The sequence below is a fragment of the Orycteropus afer genome, unplaced genomic scaffold (genome assembly GCF_000298275.1).
Source record: "Orycteropus afer afer isolate SDZICR_OR568_19922 unplaced genomic scaffold, OryAfe1.0 scaffold00015, whole genome shotgun sequence".
Taxonomy (NCBI): Eukaryota; Metazoa; Chordata; class Mammalia; order Tubulidentata; family Orycteropodidae; genus Orycteropus; species Orycteropus afer.
In genome coordinates this window covers 7,430,069-7,437,279 of record NW_006921602.1, presented here as the reverse complement: position 1 = coordinate 7,437,279, position 7,211 = coordinate 7,430,069, and the positions used below count along the sequence as shown (strand labels likewise).

At 42.8% G+C, this 7,211-nt stretch overlaps 1 pseudogene; it reads right to left on the bottom strand.

The window, feature by feature from the left end:
• Positions 1 to 250: 250 nt before the first annotated feature.
• LOC103211426 lies at positions 251 to 860 on the bottom strand (annotated as a pseudogene).
• Positions 861 to 7,211: the final 6,351 nt, after the last annotated feature.

The window sequence follows — 7,211 nt, the reverse complement described above, 5'->3', positions numbered from 1 at the left end:
TAGCTCATTTTAGCTTTTCATTACCTTTGAGCTGTTTTACAATTTGGTAAACTGTAGATGATTGATACAAAAAACAAAAACAAAAACAAAAAACAACCCACTCAAACCTGTCAAGTTGATTGCAACCCATAGGGACCCTACAGGACAGAGTAGAACAGCCCTGTAGGATTTCCTAGGCTGTAAATTTTTCTTTTTCTTTTTCTCTCTTATTTTCTTTTTACTTTTGTTTGCATTTTATTTTAAGCTGGGTTTACTCCCGAGCCATCAGTTTTTGTTTCTTCAGTTTCTTCTGGGATATTTTTCTTCTGTGCAACCTTCTCTTCTGGTTTAGGACAACTTGTTCCCTTTGGTAAGGATCATCTCAGTGTGGCGGGGGAAACTCAGGAAGGGGCTAATCTGACCATGAGCTCTCTAAGTGCAGCAGCACATCCGGGGGGCTTCCTTCACTGGATGTGCTCAGTGACCAGAGAATCCACATCTAAGCCCTTCAGTTCAGCATTACTCTGCATTTTTAAGCATGTGCAGCAAAAATTCAGCCCTTTTTTGGGCCACTAATAGGAAACTCAAGGAGGGGTCACTACGAGACAGGTCTGACTTGACGGCACATAACAACAACAATCCTATATCCGACCCCACTGTTTGACCTAGGCATTCCTACCAACTCCACAATTGTAATGTTGGAATGGAAAACATTGCTTCTGAAAAGTGACATCTTTCATATACTCGGTGGTTTTTCGGATAGGCATACCCTTGATGGCCTGGGCAGTTTCACAGGTGTTCTTAAAATAGACTCAGAGATTTGAACTTCTTGTTTTGCATGATTTTGTGGGGTTTTCTGGGTCAAGTGAGTAGTGAACCATTTTGCAAGATCACTTCAGGCTGCTTCCAGGAAGAGCCTAGGCTGTAAATCTTTATGGAAACAGATTGCCACGTATTTCTCCTGCAGAGTGGCTGGTGGGTTTGAACTGCTGACCTTTCAGTTAGCAGCCAGGTGTTTAACTACTAATGTTGTTGTTGTTGTTAGATGCCATTGAGATACTTATGACTCAGCAATGCTATATACAACAGAATGAAACACCACCTGGTCCTGTGCCATCCTCTCAATCATTGCTATGTTTGAGCCCATTGTTGCAGCCACTGTGTCAATCCACCTTGGATCCAAGTAAAATGAAATCCTTGACAACTTCAATATTTTTTCTGTTTATCATGATGTTGCTTATTGGTCTAGTGGTGAGGATTTTTATTTGAAGAATAACCCACACCGAAGGCTGTAATCTTTGATCTTCATCAGTAAGTGCTCAAGTCCTCTTCCCTTTTCAACAAGCAAGGCTGTGTTATCTGCCTATTGCAGGCTGTCACTGAATCTTCCTCCAATCCTGATGCTGCATTTATCTTCAAATAGTCCAGCACAGTGGTAGCACAGTGACTAAAGCATCTGACTGCTAACCAGAAGGTTGTGGTTCAATCCCACCAGCCGCTCCATGGAAGGAAGACAGGGCAACCTACTTCCATAAAGATTTACTGCCTTGGAAATCCAAAGGGAGTTGCTATGAGTCAGAATCATATTAATAATATGAACTTGGAAATATATTACCTTTGTGAAGCTCTCTAACAAAAACTGTATGTTATTAGAAAACTGTTAAGTCATTAGAAAGTGATGCAAAACATTTTTAACATAGACATAGATATAGAAGCATGTGAAGTGTGCAAAGAATGTAAACAGCCTTGGAGTTCACTTTGACCTGGCATGCTGCGTGCTGGCGACACAAGGAAATGTAACATAGTTTGTCTCTAAAGAACCTCCCTAATCTCTACCCTTGAAGAAAAGATACCCCATTCTTCTAGTCTCTAAACCTGGAGAAAAATCATACATAACATACTAGTCTTTGATGCCACATTGGGTCTTGTTGTGTGGAGTCAGGTGATAAATTCACATATACACCTTAAATTTCTGCTCCCTCGTTGAGAGAAGGAAGAAATGAACTGAGATTCAGTCTAGTGCCATTGACTTCAGACCTTAGCTATGAGGCACCTCTGCCGACTTCATGCCATGGTGAAGCCTTCCTTCAGAGACCTCTTATTCAAGGTAAAAGCCTGAAGTCTAAAGATTTGGACTCTAACAGTTGAACTAACATTATAATTGTCATTTTAAATGCTGATTCTCCACTTCCAAATAAATGTGGTGAGGTCTTACCTGTATGCCTTGCCATGACTATCTTGCAATAAACTAGGCAAGTTTATGCCTGTCTAACCTGAAATGTTCTCTGTTAATTTTCTAAGATAAATCCTTCAGAAACATACACAATGTGATTAGAGCTACACTTAAATCCATGATGTAGAATTTGGCAAATGTTGTTTTACATATATATTTACAGCAATTAAAGCAAAAAACAAAACAAAACAAAAAACCCAGATGATATCCCTAAGTGTGTTAGACTGGGTTTGATATTTTTATTTATTATATTTTCCAAATATTTAATAATATAGACTGATGCTGTTGATACCTTTGTTACAGAAATCCAGTGAGGTTAAGGTCTAAGCCCTTATTTTATTTGTGAATTAATGATTGATTTCTCTATGGAGCTTGAAGGTGCTGGGGAGGAGTCAGCAGCAAGTTCTGATGACAGTGATAATAATAACAATAAAATGATAAGCTTATATAATGGATGGTGAGACTTTGCCTCGTGTACTTTAGGCACGTTCTCAAGAGGAACCAGTTCCTGGAGGACATTATGCTTGGTAAAGTAGAGAGTCAGGGAAAAAGAGGAATAGATCAACACCCTGCTATATGAATGGTCTCAAATCGACCACTGATTGTGAAGATCGGACACAGGATCGGGCAGTGATTCGTTGTTGTACATATGGTTACTGTGAGTTGGAATTGACTCAACGACATCTAACAACAACAACATAATGTCCCAGGAATAGTGCTAGGCACTTCCCATGCAGTATCTAACTTAACCTTCACAACTCCTTGAAGTAGGTACTATTGTTGTTATGTTGTTATGTGCCGAACCCGACTCATAGCGACCCCTCCTTGGGTTTCTGAGGCAGTATCACTACGGAAGTAGGATTGCCCAACCTTCCTTCCGAGGAGTGGCTGGTGGGTTTGAACCGCCAGCCGTCTGGTTAGCAGGCAAGTGTCTTAGCCACTATGCTACCAGAGCTCCCAAGGTACTTTTAGTAGTTCCCTTTTACAGATGAGGAGACTAAAGTTTCCAGGGGTTAGATAACTGGCCCAACTAGTAAGTGGTCGGGCACGGATTTAAACTCAGGTTCTTAACTTGTTTGCTATCTGCTTCATTTGAGAAATGTTGCAAAGGAAATCCCGTGATCCCCTTCTTCTGAAAATTAACCCCCGCAAATACTGAATCCAAGCTCTCAGAATCAGTTCATCCATAAGACACTTGCTAAACTTTGTCTATGTCCCAAGTCCTGAGAATAAGAGATGACCAAGTCTTTTTTTTTCAAACTTTTTATTGTGATTTGGGTGAATTTTAACAAAACTGATTCATTTTACGTTCAACAGCTCATACACATTTTGTTTTATGACACTGGTTACTTTCCCTGCAATACAACAGCTCACCTCCCACTTCCTCCCTGTGGTTACCCTTTCCCAGTGTTCTTCTTGCCTATGCACTCCTGCCTCCCTACATTTCTCCTTGTACAAATGCTGCCCTTCTGATCTTCCATGGGTGACCGCTCCAAGGAATGCACCTCCCTGGTGTAGGTGCTTTGCTCAAAGGCCTGTCTGTTGTTTGGTTGAGAGTTAAGCCACTAGAGTGAGTTCAGTTCCAGGCCTGAAGGATGACTCAGGGCCATAGTCTTGAGGTTTCACCAGTCTCTATCAGACCAGTAAGCTTGGTCTTTTGTGTATGTGATTTTGAATTTTGTTCTACATTTTTCTTCCATTCTATACAAGATCTCCAGTTTTGGTCCCTTTCTGAGTGCTTGGCATTGGTAGCTGAGTACCCTCTAGTTCTGGTCCCAGGGTCCACTAATCCTTTAGACTGTTTCATGTGTCCTTGATTTTCTTCACTCTTCTTTGCTCTAGATGAGACCAATAGTTGGCACTTAGACGGCCACTTGCAAGCTTTTAAGACTCCAGTCACTACTCAGTGAAGTAACATCTAGAGCAGTATTTTTGTATACCATGTTGTGTCAATTGAGCTTGATATCCCCCATGACCATGGTCCCAAGCTCTCAGCCCTAGTGACCTACTCCCTCAAGGTGCTTATTTGTGGTTAAGAACTTATCCTAACTTTGCCTCCTGTTATGTTTAAATTGCATATGGACATTTTTATAGCATATACAAATACATATGTCTGGAGATGGCCAAATCTTTAAGTAACTCATGAGCTAAGATGACCTGACAGGATGGATTAAGGGTAGGATTGCTCTGGAGGTACAAAGGAAGAGTATGGGATGATGAGGGTAAGGAAGTGCTTCTAGGAGGGGGTGAGAGCCAGCTTGAGACTTAAAGAACAGCCTTGGTGAAGCGGTTGAAGGATTGGTAAGGACATTCAGGATAGAAGAATGACCTGAACAGAAGGATATAAAAGCAACACCAGAGAAGCACAGTAAGGACACTCATTCTAGCACACTGTCCCCCAACCTCCTATGCCCCACCTTTACCCCTGCCCCCATTCTCGGATGCTAACATTTTGTTCAGTGGGAAGATGGTCACAGTGATTTTGGGAGTGCATGCTTGAACCAAGCTATGATAATCATAGCCCACCTTTCTCTGGATGTTTGGACTTGGGTCAGATCATCTCTCCCCAAGAGCTACTGGTGTAAGACGCAGCCTCGAGAAACTCCAGGCAGTGGATGTACAGAGGGCACCATGAATGTGAGCAGATGCTCACAGAGAGAGGAGTAGACCAGGCTGTAAAAGGTCTGAGTGATGGGTCTGACTCTGGATCTACACGTCCCTGAGGTCCAGCAGTGTGCTCCACATGGAGTTCCATGACACATGCCAGGGTCTTCTTACTAAATTACTCATTTTCTTTAGATCGTCCGAATTGAGTTTCTGTAACCTATAATCAAAGATGTCACTTTGAAGACTAAGGTGCACCTAACCCAAGCCATGGTATTTTCAATAGCCTCATATGCATTATTATATGATATGAAATCTCATATAAATTCCATGTGGCTCAAAATATTATTGTTTTGATTGTTTTCAACCATATGAAAATATGAAAACCATCTTAGCTCTGTATGTATAAGGAGACTTAAAAAGAATTAATGCCTTTGAATTGCAGTGTTGGTGAAGAATGTTGAAAATACCATGGACTGCCAGAAGAACGAACAAATCTATCCTGGGAGAAGTGCAGCCAGAATGCTTCCTAGAAGTGAGAATGGCCAGACTTTTTCTCACTTACTTTGGTCATGTCAGAAGGACCAGTCCTTGGAGAATATGATGCTTGGTAAAGTAGAGGGTCAGTGAAAAAGGGGAAAACACTCAATGAGATGGATTGACACAGTGGCTGCCACAATGAGCTCAAGCACAGCAGGAATTGTGAGGATGGCCCAGCACCAGAAAGTGTTTTGTTCTGTTGAGCATAGGGTCACTATGAGTTGGAGCTCACTCAATGGCACTTAACAACAACAGCATAGTCAAAGATTCTTGCCTGACAGTCCCAGAATTGGTAAGACTAAGAACAGGAACATTAAATCTAACGAAACTCAAAGATGTTGACTATAGGCCAGGAAGCCAAATGATTTATTTACCATGAGAAATGCAGCTGCTGATTGGGTCGGCCTGTCCTATTGTTATTGCTGGTGTCTTCTTTCCCTATAGAAAAGCCACTTGGATTGACAAGTCTATCCTTGGAACCTATGTGGTGAACAGGCCCTAGTGCCAGTAGTGATCTTTATGGCTAGTGGCATCAAGCTAAGGTTACCCAGGGATTGGCAAACTGTTTCTGAAAAGGGCAAGAGAGTAAATATTTTGGGCTCTACGGTCTCTGTAGCAACTATTCAACACTGTCACTGTAGCATGACAACACATAAATGAATGAGCATAGCCACGTTCTGATTAGACTTTATTTATGGACACTAAAATTCAAATCTCATATAATTTCCATGTATCTCGAAATAGTCTTCTTCTTTTGATTGTTTTCAACCATTTGAAAATATAAAAACCATTCTTAGCTCATAGGCCCACCAGAACAGTCAGCGGTGGGTCAACTTTGACCTGTGGACTGTACTTTGCCAACCCCTGGCCTAAAGCATAAGGCCTCATTCAAGGAAAGAAGATGGCTGTCAAGGAAGCTGGATTATTGGGTCAGCTGGCCAGGGCCACTGCTGGCCCACTGCCCAATCTTGTCACATTGGATTCCTCCTCTCTTTGGCCAGTCAGACCACCCTCTCCAGTCAACACCCTACTAAAGACGAAGTTCAAGGCCTTTGAGTGGGCTTAAGTACTTTGTTGTTGTTGTTGTTATGTGCCGTCCAGTTGGATCCGACTCTTAGCGACCCCTCCTTGGGTTTCCAAGGCAGTATCACTATGGAAGTAGATTGCCCCATCTTCCTTCCGAGGAGTGGGTTTGAACCGCTAGCCTTCTGGTTAGCAGTCAAGTACCTTAGGCACTATGTTACCAGAGCTCCCCTTAAGTGCTTAGTCATCCTAAATTCCCAGAACTTAGCCTCAACCACCTTGACACAGCCACTCCTGACACTGCCAAGGGCAGCTATCTTGCCCTCAGCCTCTGTGAGAAGCTGATCATTCCATCCCAGCCATGCACCCCTGGGTAACTGAGGGACTGGGGGGATGCCTGCCTCGAGCACAGTCTGAGTGAGCACAGGCTAGCTGCAGTCCTTGACTCGTGGTCTGGGTTGAAAACACGGGCTGACCAATCCCTGGGGTCTTTCAAGAAGTGTTTTAAGAGACCTGAGGGAAGCTGCAGTTGGTGGTAGGCTCCGTAGCTGGAAGGTTGAGTAGCACAGGGCTAGTGTTGCCACAGGGGGCCAGATGCTAGTTGAAGTTAGAAGGTAGTAGTGCCACTCCTCAGAAGGAAGACTGGGCATTCTACTTCAGTAGAGATACTGCCTTGGAAATCCAAGGACAGATCGCTATGAGTCGGAATCGACTTGACAGCAGTGAGTTTGGTTTTTGTGGTTTAGAGAGTATGGGTGAGAAAAGAAGCTGGATGGGAAGAGATAACAGAGCAGGCATCCTTGAGATAGAAAGGAGAGAGAGATGTGTACTG